The sequence below is a fragment of the Serinus canaria genome, chromosome 2, assembly GCF_022539315.1.
Source record: "Serinus canaria isolate serCan28SL12 chromosome 2, serCan2020, whole genome shotgun sequence".
NCBI classification, from domain to species: Eukaryota; Metazoa; Chordata; class Aves; order Passeriformes; family Fringillidae; genus Serinus; species Serinus canaria.
Genome location: NC_066315.1, coordinates 32,297,755 through 32,313,549, shown reverse-complemented (window position 1 = coordinate 32,313,549; position 15,795 = coordinate 32,297,755).

Here is a 15,795-nt window from a genome sequence, read left to right as displayed (position 1 = left end):
GAAAAGCTGTCAGTCCCATGGTTTGGACTGGTGCGCTCTTCACTGAATAAAAAACCAGTCAGGATATCTGACCCCAGCGGGTGGAGGAGAATGGTGCCACATCCAGCTGTTGGCCGGTTTCAAGAGGTTCTCCAGGGCTCAGCACAAGGGTCAGTCCTTTCCATATCTTCATCAGTGATCTGGATGAGGGGATTGAGTGCACCCTCAGCAAGCTCACAGATGATGGCAAGATGGGTGGGAGCACTGATCTGCAGAAGGGTAGGAGGGTTCTGCAGGGGGATCTGGACAGGCTGGATCAATGGGCTGAGGTTCAGTAAGGTAAAATGTCAAGTCCTGCACTTGGGTCACAGCAGCCCCAGACAGTGCTACAGGCTGGGGACAGAGTGGTCAGAAAGCTGCCTGGCAGAAAAGGACCTGGGGATGCTGGTCCACAAGCTGGCTGAACATGAGCCAGGAGTAGTGAGCCCAGGTGGCCCAAGAAGGTCAATGGCAGACTGGCTTGGATCAAGCACAGTGTGGCCAGCAAGTTTTACCAGTGATTGTTCTGTTCTACTCAGCACTGGACAGCCACACCTCAAATCTCGTGTCCAGTTTTGGGTTTCAAGAAAGGCATTGAGGTGCTGAGGTGTGTCCAGCGAAGAACAATGGGGCTGGGGAAGGGTCTGGAGTGCAAGTCCTGTGTGGAATGTCAGAGGGAGTTGAGGGTACTTAGCCTGGAGAAAAGGAGGCTCAGGGGTGACTGCATCACTCTGCAAGTTCCTGAATGAGGCTGTACAGAACTGGGGGTTGGTCTCCTCTTCCTGACAGTAAGTGATATAACAAGAGGACCATGGCCTCAAGCTGTGCCTCTGGAGATTCAGGTCAGACATTCTGATCTCTTGACAGAAAGGGTTAAACGTTGGAATGGATTCCCTGCCCAGGGAGGTGGTGGAGTCACCATCCATGAAGGTGTTGTGTTCCAATGTGGCACTTAGTGCCAAGGTGGTGATTGGTCAAAGGCTGGACTTGATCTCGGTGGTCTTTTCCAGCCTGTATCATTCTGTGTGGATTATGGAAAGCAGTGTGTAGAAGCTGTGAGGCAGCCAGATGCAAAAGCATGGGGAGTAGCTGCACTGCAGTTTGAAGGAGGCATTCGGGCTCAGGGAATTAGGCTAAAGGGAAGTGAGAAGTGGCTACTTTCTGTAGTTTATGGTATTTGGTGCCTGTAATTGTCCAGGCTTGAGAGGTTGTATTAGCCAGCCAGGGAGCAGTTCAGCAAATATGTTGCCTGGAAGCTGAAGGAGTGTTGCGATACTTAGCTTGGAGATTGTTGCCTCCAACAGATAGATCTGTCGACCTAAACATCCTACTTAGCACAAGTCCATATAAAGTTATCAGTGGTAGCAGCATTGTATTACATGGTTCATTTTATGCTTCATGTTCAGTGATGTAAGGCAGTCCACTTGAAGAACAGGTGAAAGTGGTAATTCTTACTGTCCTGGACATACTTGTAGATGTCTGAAATGTATGAATAATTGCTGGACTTAATTGGCCATCTCTAAAAGTGGCAGTCCTGAAAAGGAAAGGGTAATTTGCAGCTGTTTCCTCCTTTGTGGGTGGGGTTTTTTTGGTTGGTTGGTTTGTTAGTTGGTTGGGGTTTTTTAACTGAGATCACTTGGACAGAGATCTCTGGGTTAGCAGAGGGTTTTTTTTTAAACTTTTGTGGCTTGCATTCTCCCCAGGAATGGGAGTCTCATCTCTGCTTTGTTGTGAATGGATTTAGGAACACTTTCTTTAAGCTCCAGGTCCTGTGTATGAAATTAATTAGCCAAAGTAATTTTTACACTGTTTCTGCAAACACAGCTATTGAAACATACATAGTTTTCTCTAAAGGTTTTTTGTACTTCTAGTCCTGGGTGAATTGTTAGTGTAGTCAGAACTCTGAACAAATACTACACTTTTGCAACAGAGTGACAACAAGTCAACCTAAGTAAAAAAACCTTGATGTTACTCTGTGCTAGTACACAAGAAGCTGAAGTTCAGAATGAGCTGCAGGGAATATTTAAATTCTGACTTTAGACAAACCTGATATTAATCTAGGTTTATGTATAGCCTCAGTTCTAGGCATAGCCTAGAGAATGCAAGATAACACTTGCTTTTAAATATGCCCTGTTCCCAAATGCTTCCAAGAAGTGGCCACAAGAAGTTCACAACAGCTGCTCCCCAGGCTAGTCTGAGACTGTGTATGTAATGGAAAATTTGCACCCGACGGCAACAGTTAGGAGACATGCTGGTTTACATGTGGAGACAGAATACCTTCCAAGAGGGAGCGTGTGTATAATACAATGTACATGAGAGGAATTTTATTAAGATTGTTGTTTAGTCATTTGCCCTGTGTAACTATACTTCAAATCTATAATGACATTAAGACTTGGTATTGCAGTACTCAGCAAAGCATTTGACTGTGGTGCTGCATGATGTGGAAATGGGGAGGCCCAGGCAGCTAGAGCATGCTTTTTGGGAAAGCATCTTCTGCTGCGTGGCTTCACAAAGTAGCAACTGGTCAGCTAGACTTAGCACCACTGCCACCCTTTACTATCAGTCCACTTAGCTACTGCAGTCCTCTAGAGCTAATGTGAATAACCAGGGAAGAAAAACAATCTGGGATAAACATTTTGTATTGCTTTCTACAAAAGCCATTTGTTTTTTTGGCTGGGCAAATGATGTGAATTAATTTCCCTCATTCTCACAGTCACTGCCCTTGCCTTTTAAACAGCAGCATAAAGGAGAACACAAAATGCACTTAAGCCACCTCACCTGCAGTGCCTGTAAACAATTTCTTGCTTGCTGACATTTCACTTCTGCATAAAATCTTTCAGGTAGCACTGCATTTGTACATAGACAGGTAGGGACTGTTAGATTCAGCAGAGGAATGATTTTCTGTCTTTCATACACTTGTATTTGTAAATGCAACACTTTGATCAAGTAAAGATAGAAAACAGTTTGCCTTAAGTAGGTCAGTACGTCCAGAGAGCATAAAAAATACCACCATCACACTTTCTCAGTTTGAGGTATTAAACTGGAACAAATAAACCCTAATACTTTTCCTTTTATTGCTTTACATGCAGAGGTTGAAATGTTCATTAAAACTGGCAGATATACTAATGGCCTTGGAAAGGCTACCAGTGGGTCTGTTGCTGAATTTCCTGAGGAAGTGAGAGACCACCTTACACAGAATGATTTCTTAGCCTTTGTGGTAGCAACTGAGGCTACATTTTTGATATCTAATGGTAGATCTCTTTCACATTCAAATAGCAACTAAATTGTTTTGGCAAAACCTGAAAGAAGATGTCTGTCAACAAAGGTCTGCAAACCTTTCTTTAAGTCTATGTGCAAATGATATAGTGCAAATAATTGTCCCACTGTGCAGAAGGCTAGTAGTGCTTCCTGTGTAAGATCATTTTTTAAGCTTAAAATGTAGTTGTTTCTCTGTACCCTGCTTTTTCTCTTTTTTTCCTTTGTTTTTGGTGGAGCCTTCCAACTGTGAAGCTATCTGATACATTAGGGATCAAGAATGGAGAGTTGTGGTTAGCAAGAGCCAATATTGGTGTAACAGTTCCACTGGTTCTGATCTGTGATTCCACCCTCATTCTTCTTCCAGTACTGCATTAGGACAAGGATGCACCCTCTGCACAGCATCTCAAGTTCAGTAATTTAGAATCTGCCAAAAATTCCAGGCTCAATTTTCTCATGCTGAACCAGTCCCATTATACTTGGATTATAGCAGCAGTGGTAAGCAGCACAGGCACAAGGTAATCTTCCACCATGCTTCTTTGTCTTTCAGGATTTACCCCAAAGGAAAGTACAGACAGAGAACTCCTCAAGTAGCTTTCAGGTGTATCACAGGGGCTTGTATAGACCTTTATATTTGCTTTAAAATGTAGAAATAAAATCTATAAACTAACTGGGGTGGAAGAGTGGATCAGTTCTGTGTGGAGTGCAGTCTTGCAGCTCTCTGGACAGAGGAATCATGGGCTGCCCTGACCCCTTTTTCTCACTGTTCCATTTTTGCTCCTGTTCTCAGCATGATAAGTAGCCAGCCTTTTGCCAGGTTGGTTTGTGGATCCAAGGTTATGGGTGAGATGTGGATTTGCAGTACTACCTCAACAATTTTAAGATGGCTCTCTTTGTCTCATGGTAGAAACTCTGTAAAATTCATGGAGATAAAAATAAACTTATGGATGGCTAAAGGTAGCTGATAGGTAGGGTATCATATCCTATATGATATTGGGATTTAATAATTTGCAGTGGCTCTACTGTCTTTTACAGGTTCTGTGGAAGCAGATGCCTAACTCCCACAGCAGTGCAGGAGAGAGGAACCATGGAGCATTGATTACTAAATCACTGTTGATGATACATGATTCCACTACACTAACAACACACATCATTACAAATATTGTCTAGTATCTAATCTCACAATAAACACACAAACTGCCTTCACCAGGGAACGTTCGACTGGTTGATGACTCTCATGTGCACTGCTGGGATATTTTGGTGTGATCTGAACTGTGGTAGGATGGCAACAGAATGGAGGACTTTGCCAGCCAGCAGCTGTCTCCTGCTTCTCACCTAATATGCTTTCCTAGTGCTCCTATTTCTTGTCTCCTCCTTGATCTAGATGTCAGCTTTCCCCTTTCTCCAGACCACTGGATTCAGTGCAGGATTGGGCAGAGAAGAGTATCATCTAGGGAACAAAAAGGTGATTTCTTTCACACTGAAAAATCCCAGATGTCAAATCCCATAGTTATTTTACAGCTGAATTCTATCTGGTTGATAATCTTCACTTCCAGGCAGAGCAGCTAATTTGGATTTCTGTGCTGAATCTTTAACAGTTTTGTGTGGTAAATGCTTAGGAACTGGTTTCTTAAACAAAACAAAACAAATAAACAAACAAACAAACACAAAAACCCCTCCAAAACCCCATAAACACAAACAAACAAAAGAACCACCCCAAACTCAAAAATCCCCCAAAACAATTATCCCCACCCCCACAATAGAAAACCACCCAAGCCCCAAAGATTTTAACAGTGCATCAGATACAACTTCAGTCTGACAATTTATACTTCTAGGAGGCATGAATATTCTTCTTCATTCAGAGCAATCAATTAACTTTAGAGGAAGGTTAATTACAAGTAGTCAAGTTTCCCATAAACACTGACTTCCCCAGCTGCAGCCCCTAGCCAGGTGTGGGGTTGCTGCCCAGCACCTCTTGCTCTCAGTGGCTCTCTTCTCCCCCCACTGCAAGGTAAGGAGCATAGGTACAAAGTGTGCTGTATGCTCTGCTCTCCTTGGCAGAGAGGGGAAAAAAAGCAGAGATAACAGGTCCTAACCTGCATTTCACATTCCAAAGCCTTTCTGCTTCCTGTATCAGCGGACATCTGATCAGGGAAGATGCCAGCCTCATCCCACTGGGCCATGTCCAAGGGAACATCTAGCAGACCTGCTGCCTCTTTAGGGCAGGTAAAGCAGGGTTATTTGCCAAGCTGAAGACCAGATTCTTGCTTGTGTCCAAGTGTCTTTCACATGTTTACAACAAATATAAGTCATATTTAAAGTGACTGATGCCAAATCTTCTGCTTGAGCAGTGACGGTAGCACAAATAATCACAGCTGTGGCTGTGCAGTCAGGGTGGCCCTGAATATCCCTCCAGTGCAGCTGGCTCTGCCAAGGGTGCATGTGATACCGTCACATCCACTGCTGGCACTTGAGAGAAAAGGTAGCAAGAGCAAAACTTCACTAAAAAACCCCAAAACTCCCTAGTGCTGGGCTCGCGTGCAGAGCAGAATGTATAGAGCAAGGGGTTTTATTATTTTAAAGTTAAACATTCTACTGAAGTCTAGATTTCCACACTGTTTTATGTACAGTGTGTCTAATTTCTATCTACTGGAGGCTAGAAGGGAGCCCATGCAGCAACTCACCTGTGAATTTCATAGAAAGGAGTTAAGAACAATAGATCTTCAAAATATAAAAAGACAAAACCTTGTGGAAGTTAACAGCTGAACTAAATATTGACACAGCTGAAAATATTCCCTGAAAAGGAAAATTCATACTGGGATTGAGTCACATGATGTGGTGGGAATGTAGGAGAACTGGATGGGTACATGGGTAAACTTGGGGAGAAGATTTGCTCTCAGTTTTCCATGTATGAAGTGAATAAATGCTCTTCTTCCAATGCTTTTTTTTATTTTCTCTCTTCCAGCTTTGGAAGATGGCGGGCAATTTGCAAGAGGATCTGTGAGAGATAATTAAACAACATGATATAATTGAAAAATAAGTTTATAAAGTCTAAGCTAGCACTGACAGATGCAGAACATGTAGGTGAGGCCTCATGCTCAGGGACAGCCTTAAGGACTGGGCTGTCTGGTCCCAAGCAGATGTCACAGGAGATGAGTTTTCAGAGGATCCAGTTCTGGAACTTAAAAATACAAGAGGTTTCTTTCTCATGTGGATTCAGATGATGAAGGAACAGAGAACTTTCTTCAGTTTGAGGAAGGGTTTGAGCCCCAGTCCATGCTTATCCCACCCCACCTGGGTTGTCCCCAGCCCAGTGCTGGTGGGGAGGCCCCTCCTTGCTGAGCACCAATGCAGTGCCTGCAAGCTGCACATTGCATTGCAGGAAACACCAAGACTCAAACACCAAGACATTTAAAAAATATTAGAGAATCCATGTTTTAATATGGCCTTAAACTTCTGCAGTTTAGCACATCTTTGATTGTACCACAGAGTTAATTTAGTTCTTCAAAGCCAGACAAACCTGAGATATTAAGCACAGAAATCAGAGTCACTCAGGACAGTGGTTATCCCTGGTTTAATCAAAAAGCAGTTGTACAGCCAGTCCAGAGGCTGACCACACAGCCTACACCTCCCACCAGCAGCACCCAAGTGGATTTTGGCTCACTCTCCGCTACTGACAATCCCCAACTCCTCACTGTCAAACAGGGGTCCCTGGGCTGCAGCTGTGGCCAAAACCTGGGGGCTCCTCGACCCACCCCCAGCCATAGGAAAGACCAAACATTCTCTCATTTCTCTGCTGCCAAAATATCCTCCCATTTCACTGCTGCCAAAACTGGGGGTTGAAGCTTGAAGACCTCCTACGGCCAAGCACTGCCTGATGCCAGCCAGGAGCACCTTGGGGATTCCTCATCCTTTGCCTGCCAGTCCCAGGTGAAGAGGGAGAGAAATGTGCTGGGTCAGAGACTCAGCAGCTCCATCACCTGCTCTGGGGCAGCTTCCAAACCCGCCAACCACGCTGTGTTGCAAGGCCAGCTGCTCCAGTGGCTGTGTGAGCAGGTAGGATTGGAAGTAACTGGTATTGTGTTTGGGCTGTGGAAGCAGGAGTATTTAGAAAGTTTGAATTGTGGCCCTCCTGTTGTCTGAATCCTTTGGGAAGAAGGTGCTACTTGTGCTCCAGATTTTAATTTCATTTTAAATGGCCAGAGGAATCCAGAAATAAATGAATAAAAAAGTTCATCTTTTCCTCATGAGGGTCCCTGGTACCCATCTCTGACAGGGGAATACAGAGAAAGAGAATCTATGTCTGCTTCTGCCCACTTCCATCTGTGCTTAACCCTGTCTTGCCATGCCTCCAACCTTGTCTTTTCAGTTTGAGAAAGATATTTCTGTGTTGCACCAGCGAGGAAGAGTCAGTGGAGCCTTCATCCAAGTCCCAGCCATGCTACAGCACAGCAGTGGCTCCAGGCAAGCCTGCCCAGTGGTCAGCCAGAATGGGGGCTTGGACCCCACACTTGGGTACTTCCCCCCTGGGCTGTGTCCAGGTGAAGCACTGGGTGAGAGTTTGGCACCCAGGTGCTCCTCGAGGTGAGCAAGGTGCAGCTGGCTCTCTGTGCCTGTGTTCATCTCAGCTGTGTCCAAATGCAGAAAAGCAGAGGTGTTCTCTCAACCCCTGTGTGCAAACAATAAATACTGCTCAGACAGCACACATGAAATCCTGAGGGGAGAGACAAGAGTCAAATCAAGAAGCTGCTACCTGGCTAGAATCTTTGCTAGAGTCTATCAAAGCCTTAAACTGGGGAAACTTTGTATGAAATTGTTTTACCCAAGTTCCCAAACTGCAAAAAGAAACAACTTCTCTGGGGAATAGTGGATTTCCAGCTACTCACAGAGAGGAAATCTTCATTGTCTGTTGGAACTGCATAACCAGAGATGCAAAAGCAGCATCTGTCTGCTTCTTTGTCTTTTTCTTTGTGACTGTTGGAATTCTTCTTTGACTAAGAATATAATTAATCGGTTTAATTAACTAATAGAAGCAAGTAGCTGGGAAATTGCTAGACCTATAAAGTGTATGCCTGTTTTTTGAATGAATTCCCCACAGTGGGCAGATTATTTGCTTATTTCTTCCTTTAGCATCTTCAAAATATTTCTTCACAAGTGAACATTTTACAGTTCTCAGCTTTTCCCATTCTTGTTGTGGCCACAAGTGTCTGACTTTCTGGGGTATTGCAAGCAGCTTGGGAAAGGAGAAAGTGGGCAAGAGATCTCTAATGCATAAGAAGGGCAAGTAAGCAAATATAATGAGAATTAAGTGGATAATAGGACTGGAGTATCCAGAGTGGGGGAAGTCTGGAGGAACCAGTCAAATGAAAACTTTGCTAAAATTTGCAGTAAAAGGAGCAAACCAAAATTTATCTAAAAGCAAAACCTTTGTTTTCTAAGCATGGACCTATCCCTCTGCAAAGCATCTTGAGCTCGAACTCCATGGAGGAATGAGTAGAAGAGCTGATGGCTTTGCACTAACCTGCCTCAGAACATTGGGGTTACCATGCAGAAATGTTTCTTTGAGGGGGTGGAGAGCTTTAACATCTAAGCTTTGGAGCTTAGCAGGGGAAGAAAGCCACTCTCAGAGAAAAGTGTTGCTTAATGAGATAGGCACCATAGAGATCTGAAGGAGGCAGATCTACAGGCAAAGCCAGGAGAAGACTTTTGCAGTAAGGCTGGAGATGAGAGCTGGGTTATTGACAGAGATAGATGAACTCTCATGTCCTGCCTTTGGGGATATAAGTCACTCAAAAATTTTTCTTATTGCTCCACTTTGGCACAAGGAGAAAAACAATTACTCCTTTCCCCTCTCGTGTGGTCAGAAACCCACTCAGAATCTATAGCAATCAGGACTCCTCCTTCCTGGCAGGAGACAGCAAAAGTGACTGGGGGAGCAACTCCTTGTGTCACCAGGGGCAAGACCTCAGCTTTTGCTTCTCTGAATAAGACCAAAATCTGCCCCAGCCTGGATCCAGCCTCTCTGATCTTTTAAAACACATCTTCATCTCTTTTTCTTGACTAGAACTTCTGGTAATAGCTGTTTTTTCAGGACATTTTAGTGGCAAGTCCCTTTGTCTTGGAATAGGTGCAGATTCTTCAATTCCTGTGGCAACTGTTAGCCTGCTGAAACAGAGGAGATATAATGAGAAAGCAGGAGGAAGAGCAGGATGGGAGCAGGAATGTATCCCTCCACAACTTGTTTCCTGGAGAAAACTGCAGCTTCTTCTGACTGGCTAGAGCAATAGACTGGGAACAATGGCAAAACAGTGTAATATTTATTTCTGTTCTTATTTTTAAACAAAACTAGTGATGTTTAGTCATCCTCAACAGACAGTTTTTATTTATATAGAGTGTAGTAACCTTCTAAATGACAATGCTTGGTTCCAAGTCCACACTGCCCAGACTAACCTCTCATAGAGACTCATCTGCTTTTCCCTCCTCTGCCCTGGAAAAGCACTGAATACCATTTTTAAACTACAAGCTTCCAAGGTGTCACAGGTGTCACCCTCTAAAGTAAGTAACCCAAATGACCAAATATCCCCTTTGAGACAGTGTCGCTCTGTCTTTCCACGCAGATGGTCTGTGTTGCCCTGAGGATGAGCTGGGCTGCATTAGCAGAGAAAAAGCTGGCAGGTCTGGTGGATTCCCTCCTCTGCACTGTCTCCTGAGTTGGGACAGTTTTGCCTCTCAGCTTCTGCACCTGGTTCAGCCATGGGATATGTGAAATTAAGCAAAACCTCCAACACCCCAAGCATTTGAGGTAACTCATTTGGATAGCCATGTATTTTTACATCAATAAAACCATTCCCGGTGCTAATCTTTAGGCAGAAGGTTGAAGATGTAGGAAAGTGTCTCAGGAGTGCTCTAGCTGTTGAGTGCTGTGAAGGTACCCTTGCAACCTTCACAAGTTTGGAAACACTTGTTCCTTGAAGGTGGTTTGAGTACAGGATGCACCCTTTAGTCCATGCACTCTGACAGGAACAGTGGTTCCAGAGGTATAACCTGGATGTCTCATGAGCACCAAGCTGTTAAGGTGTTTGATGGGCAGCAAAGCTGTGCTTATCACAGGGACGCTATAAAAACCTCCCAAGGCTCTATAAGAGCTTGCTCTCTTTTGGAGATTAGTCTGGATGATTTTTCTGCAATGCCTGATTTCTCACCCCTTCCCTGCTTGTCCTGTAAAGCACACAGAGTAGAGAGCATGGGGAAAACGTCCCTGGAAGCACAGCAGAAATCTCATGGTTCCTGATGGGCTTCCTGTTTGCCTGGGACAGACCTACAGTCACAATCCCCCAACACCTGTGGTGTGTGTCACAGTGATCCCTGTCTCACTCAGGAGGAGCATCTGGCTTCCCCCCCTGCCCTCCCAGCTTGTCCAGCCTCACGGTGCCAAGGGAGGAGCTGTGTCCCCCACCAGCACAAGCCTGTGAGCCAGCCCAGCGTGTCACCCCGAGTCTGCAGGTGATAAATTATGGCTGTCTCTGGCAAAGTCTGTGTCCCTAAGATGAAATTAATTCCTTCTACAACTTCTCAAGGAAAAAGTAAATTGCAGCTGCTGCCTCTGTTGCAGCACACCGCATAGGGAAGTTTAGCAAATCCAAGGAAGGGAGTTGCTATCGTCTCTGGTTGAACCACGAGCAGCTGTCGATGTATCCAGTTCTGGGCTTCAGCACCCATTTACCCCATTGGGACTGGTGAAATGGATATGGGGAGGTAACCAGGGTCCAAGAGCAGCATCTCTGCCCATCTCTTGCTGAGCCTGGCTAGCAGCAGAGAGGTTTTCCACTTGAATACCTACCCAGATAGCTAAAACCATCCTCTGTGGCATGTGGAAATATAAACCTTCCTTTTCCCGCCTGCTAAAGCCACCTGCTCTTGTCCCCTCCTGCTTTCTACTTTTAGCTCATTAGTTCCACTGTGACTACACTCTGCTGTCTCACTGCCTTTTACTGAAGGCACGTCACAGGCAACTGAATGTATCTGAGCAGCTGCTTGACCCTCTTTCTGCTGAAAATCAGCACAGACCAGTATTGAGTCCCTAATTAATAACAGCCCCAGGGAAGAAGCAGCCCCAAAAACTGTGACTGCTCCAAACACTGCCGAGGTCTTTTTTTTCACACTCTCCTTTCTAAAAGTTGGATTTGTTGATCTGTGTGGGTGCCTTCCAACACAGGATATTCTATGATTCTCTGACTCTATGATTTCTGACTTGTTTGGAGTAAGAAAGATGAGCCTCCATGGCTATAGTGATAATTTTATGAGTTAGCTTCTTAAATATCAGCATGACCACGGCTCATTGAAACGTGCTGCCAGCTTACTTTCTTGATGGTGATATCCATGCAAAAACTTCCCATAATCTTCTACTAATCAGGAGGAATGTGAGTAGAACTCTGAGGAGGTACCCAAGAATTTCCAAAATTCACCAGGTGCATTGGATCAGGCTTAATCAGGAAAGTCTCAGCTTTGATTCTCTCCCTGTGCTGGGAAGGTGGTCTTCCCCTCTAACAAGACAAAGTGTTACCTAAATCAGCATCACCTTTATAATCAAAGTACAATTCCTCCTTGGCAAAGATGGAAAAAGAAAACTGTCTTGTGTAAGAGAGAGATAGGAAGGATTTGCCAGTCATTTGGGCATGTGGCAAAAGCTAAATGGCATTTGTGAACTTCAGCAACAGGAATAATGAATGAACCCAAAGTGAAGAGAGAAAGGAGGTATAAGGAAGGAATTTCCTGTTGCTTTGCTAAACCACACTGGAATGTGGGCAAGGAGAGGGGAAAACAAGGTACAAGGCTGAGGACAAAAACTGGAAAATTCAGAAATTGCTCAGGAAGTTACAGAGGGAAGGGAAGGGAAGGGAAGGGAAGGGAAGGGAAGGGAAGGGAAGGGAAGGGAAGGGAAGGGAAGGGAAGGGAAGGGAAGGGAAGGGAAGGGAAGGGAAGGGAAGGGAAGGGAAGGGAAGGGAAGGGAAGGGAAGGGAAGGGAAGGGAAGGGAAGGGAAGGGAAGGGAAGGGAAGGGAAGGGAAGGGAAGGGGTTACTAGAATCAAGAATTTGGAGAGAAACAATTTGTGGAAAGAGGACATTCTGGGACACACCACGGGACAAAGACACAGTGGAGCAGGTGGCTGGGGAAGTTTTGGGATTTCTGCATGTGGAGAAGAGTGGGACTGAGCAAGATGAAGATGAAAATGAAGAAGAAATTATGCTTGTCCAAGAGGTCACTTCTGGCAGTGGATGGCACTACCTGGACCTTAGTGTTTTATCCACTTTCTGCGACCAGTGCTAAGACTTTCCCTCCTGCCAACCCCTCTCTGTTACCTCATCTCTCTGCAGCACTGTCACCTCCTCGCTTCCAGCTGCAGTGAAGGTTCTTATTACAGAAAGTTGATTTGTGATGAATCCATTTGTATGGTATATTGCTGAGTACAAACTATTAACATCTGAATCAATAACCATGGAACTTGTAAAATTACATAAACAGCAGAAAGATTTGCAGGGAGGAGAAGGTGATGTTTACAGTCCTAAAAGTCATTAACAAAGAAGCAAACCTTCAGTTTCAGAGTGAGCTACAGAAAGAGTTTTATTCCTCTTCTTACAGCTAATACACTGTTTTTCCTCTGGAGTCAGACAAGTCTTTAGTCACTGAGTGAACAATATGGATTTTTGACTACCGCTCTCCTCCTTTTTTTGCTTTCCTTTATGCTGGCATGAGTTTGCTCTTCCTGTCAGACATCGGTTACTGCAAACCCACAAAGATCTCATCTGCTTTTAACTTCCTCCTCTCAGCTCAGGGTCTGCACTGCTTCTTCTCCAGCATAGTGCCAATTTCTTGGCAGAAACTGCCTCTGCTGTAGCCAGTGTCTGCCTGAGCTTCAGAGCATGCTGACCCCAGCATTTCCACCAGCAGCAGCTTCCCGAGCCCACAGCTGCCCCACCCATACATCTGGTGAGATGTTTCCACCTCCAAAGTCCTACTCATGGGAGATCACTCACCAAAACAGAGTTGTAAGGTATCTGAGCACTGTTTTTCAAGAACAATCCCCTGAAGGAACTGCTCAAGCATATATTAAACAGTCTTTCACTGCCCCTTGGGGCTGCTTCTTCTCTGCCCCCTCCAAAACCCAGTTGGAACTCACAGGGATTCCTTAAAGCAGCAGTAAAGCTCCAGCAAAGCCTGACACTCACCAAATCTGTTCTCAGAGGCAAGTGGGACCCCTGAAAATGGGGAAACCTACATGAGGAGTACATCATCCCATAGTTCATTGCCTAAATGGGCTTCCAGAGGGATAGAGACACCAAAAACTGTTCAATAAGGAGAAGAGGGAAGGGAGGCAGGTAGAGAGACAGGGAGACAGAGAATAACAGCTGGGGAAAGAAAATTGGGTAGAATATTAAGGTCAAGAGTTGTAAAGGAAAGGAAGGGGTAGAAAAGAAACACAGACAAATCAGAAAAGGCATGGCTACAAGTCGGGCAAAGAGGAGTAGAGACTGAGTAGGAAAATAAGCAGCACCAGAGGTTTGTCACGCTTTTCCTGTGTAAATACACATCAAACTTCTTGACTAGCTGCCTCTGTTGAACAGCAAGGATCCTGTTGCCCTGAAAATGAGAATGTGAAGGCACCAGGAAGGATAGGACTGTATTTCATTAAAATAAGAGATTCTGAACAGGTCTGCAGAGAGTGTGCTGGTACCCTGGTAGGGCTGAATCCTGCCTGTTTGTGGGATACAGTTCCCACAGGGTGACTTTCTCTCTGGCTCAGGGCTTTTTACCCTTGTCCCTTTGGCTTTTGCTGGCAGAAAAGGATACATTCTGAAAATCATTGCCTAGGACATCAGTCTTTCTGAGATCAGATTTACCTATAGCTCTTGGGAAGAATGCTGTGTTTTATCTATGCAGGGATGTGAAATCCACTTTCTTAGGAACCACACATGTACACACTCTTCTTCTTCTGTCTCCACTGTCTTCAACACCACAAAGAAAATGCGAGGAGCCAGCATCCCTGCTAGGGGCATATGTCTGAATAGGCACAAGCTTAATAATGCCCCCATTTAAATATGTATGGAGCCAAGTGTGAATCGTTAATGTAAAAGCCCGCACATGCTCAAACATTTTGGGGTGGTTTGGCTTTTCCTTTGCTGTGAGGTTGGGGCATCTTTCGCGAGGTCAGCGCAAAGGAAAATATTGGTGTCTTCCCTTTTCCCACTGCTTGGAAACCGGGATCTCTGTTGTCTTTATCCCTGGTCTTTTGTGGCTGCTGCAAAGGACCATCTTCCAGAAGGCACCGCGTGCTTGTCCTCCAGTGGCTGCTGCCCTCCCGGCCCTTTTCCAGCCGGGGGCCCCCCGCCGCAATCTGCCGGCACTCCGCGACCCCGGCGCGGGCAGGGGCTGGGGGCGGGGGCGGACGGGGCTGGGGAGGGATTTCTGTGGGGTGTGAAGGAACACAGGGATGGCGAGGGGGGCTGGGAGAGCATCGGCCGGCAGCGGGGAAGGAGAGGCGGCGGGGGCCGCGCCGGCACCTCCCGGGGGGCTCCCGGTGCCGTCTCTCTGGCCGCTGCCCCTCGAGCGGAGGCAGCCCCGGGCCGCCCGCGGCCGCACGGCCCTGGTTTGAAGCGGGGGCTCCCGGTTCTGTGCGGGCGCGCCCGCGCTCCCCGGCCGAGAGGGGGCCGGCGCTGCGGGCGGCGGGGGCGGCCGGGGCTTCCCCAGCGCCGCCGGCTCCGCCGCGCATCCGCGCCCGCGGGCCGAGCCTCCCGCGTCCTTCCAGAGCGGGAACCGCACCCAAAGAAAGCATCCGACGGAAGAGGCTGTCGGAGGGAAGGGAGCCGGGAGGTGAGCCCGACACCCCGAAGCCATCGGGCCGCCTTTGCGCCCCCATCCCCGCTCTCCGCTGCTGCCCACCCACCGCTCCCGCATTCCCGAGGAGTCCAGAGCGGCGTCAAACCCCGGCACCGGCTGGCTCAGCCCTGCCTCTTCCGTGCCTCAGCCCTGGCTCAGCCCATGCTCGCCAGCCCCAGCCCCTTCCCCAGGCAGATGTCCTCCCTGCTCCACTCCCAGATGAGCCTGTCCCCCACGCCTTGACAGGCTCCTCATTTAATCGTTAGGCAGCAACTGTTGCAAAGGAAAAAAAAACAGAGGGGAGAACATCTTCTATTCATTTTTTGAGCCTCCCCACTCGTGTTTTGGGTACATCACAGTGTTCTTGCTGTCTGCACTCCTCTGGACATAGGTGAACTCTGTGCACCCCAGAGTTTTCTATTGAAGTGCTCAGCTGTAAGGGGACAGTGTCCATGTAACACCAAGTTCTACTGCTGTCCTTACATTATCTCTTTGTTTGGCCATGTGTTTGCGGAACCTATTTTATGATCTTGTAAATGCCATTAAATCTGTTGGGTTTCAGCAAGTAGTGCGTGTTTCTACCTAGCATCCTATTAGGGAATTGGTAAGTAAACCAGGAATAGAAAAAAATTTACATTTTGAAATTAA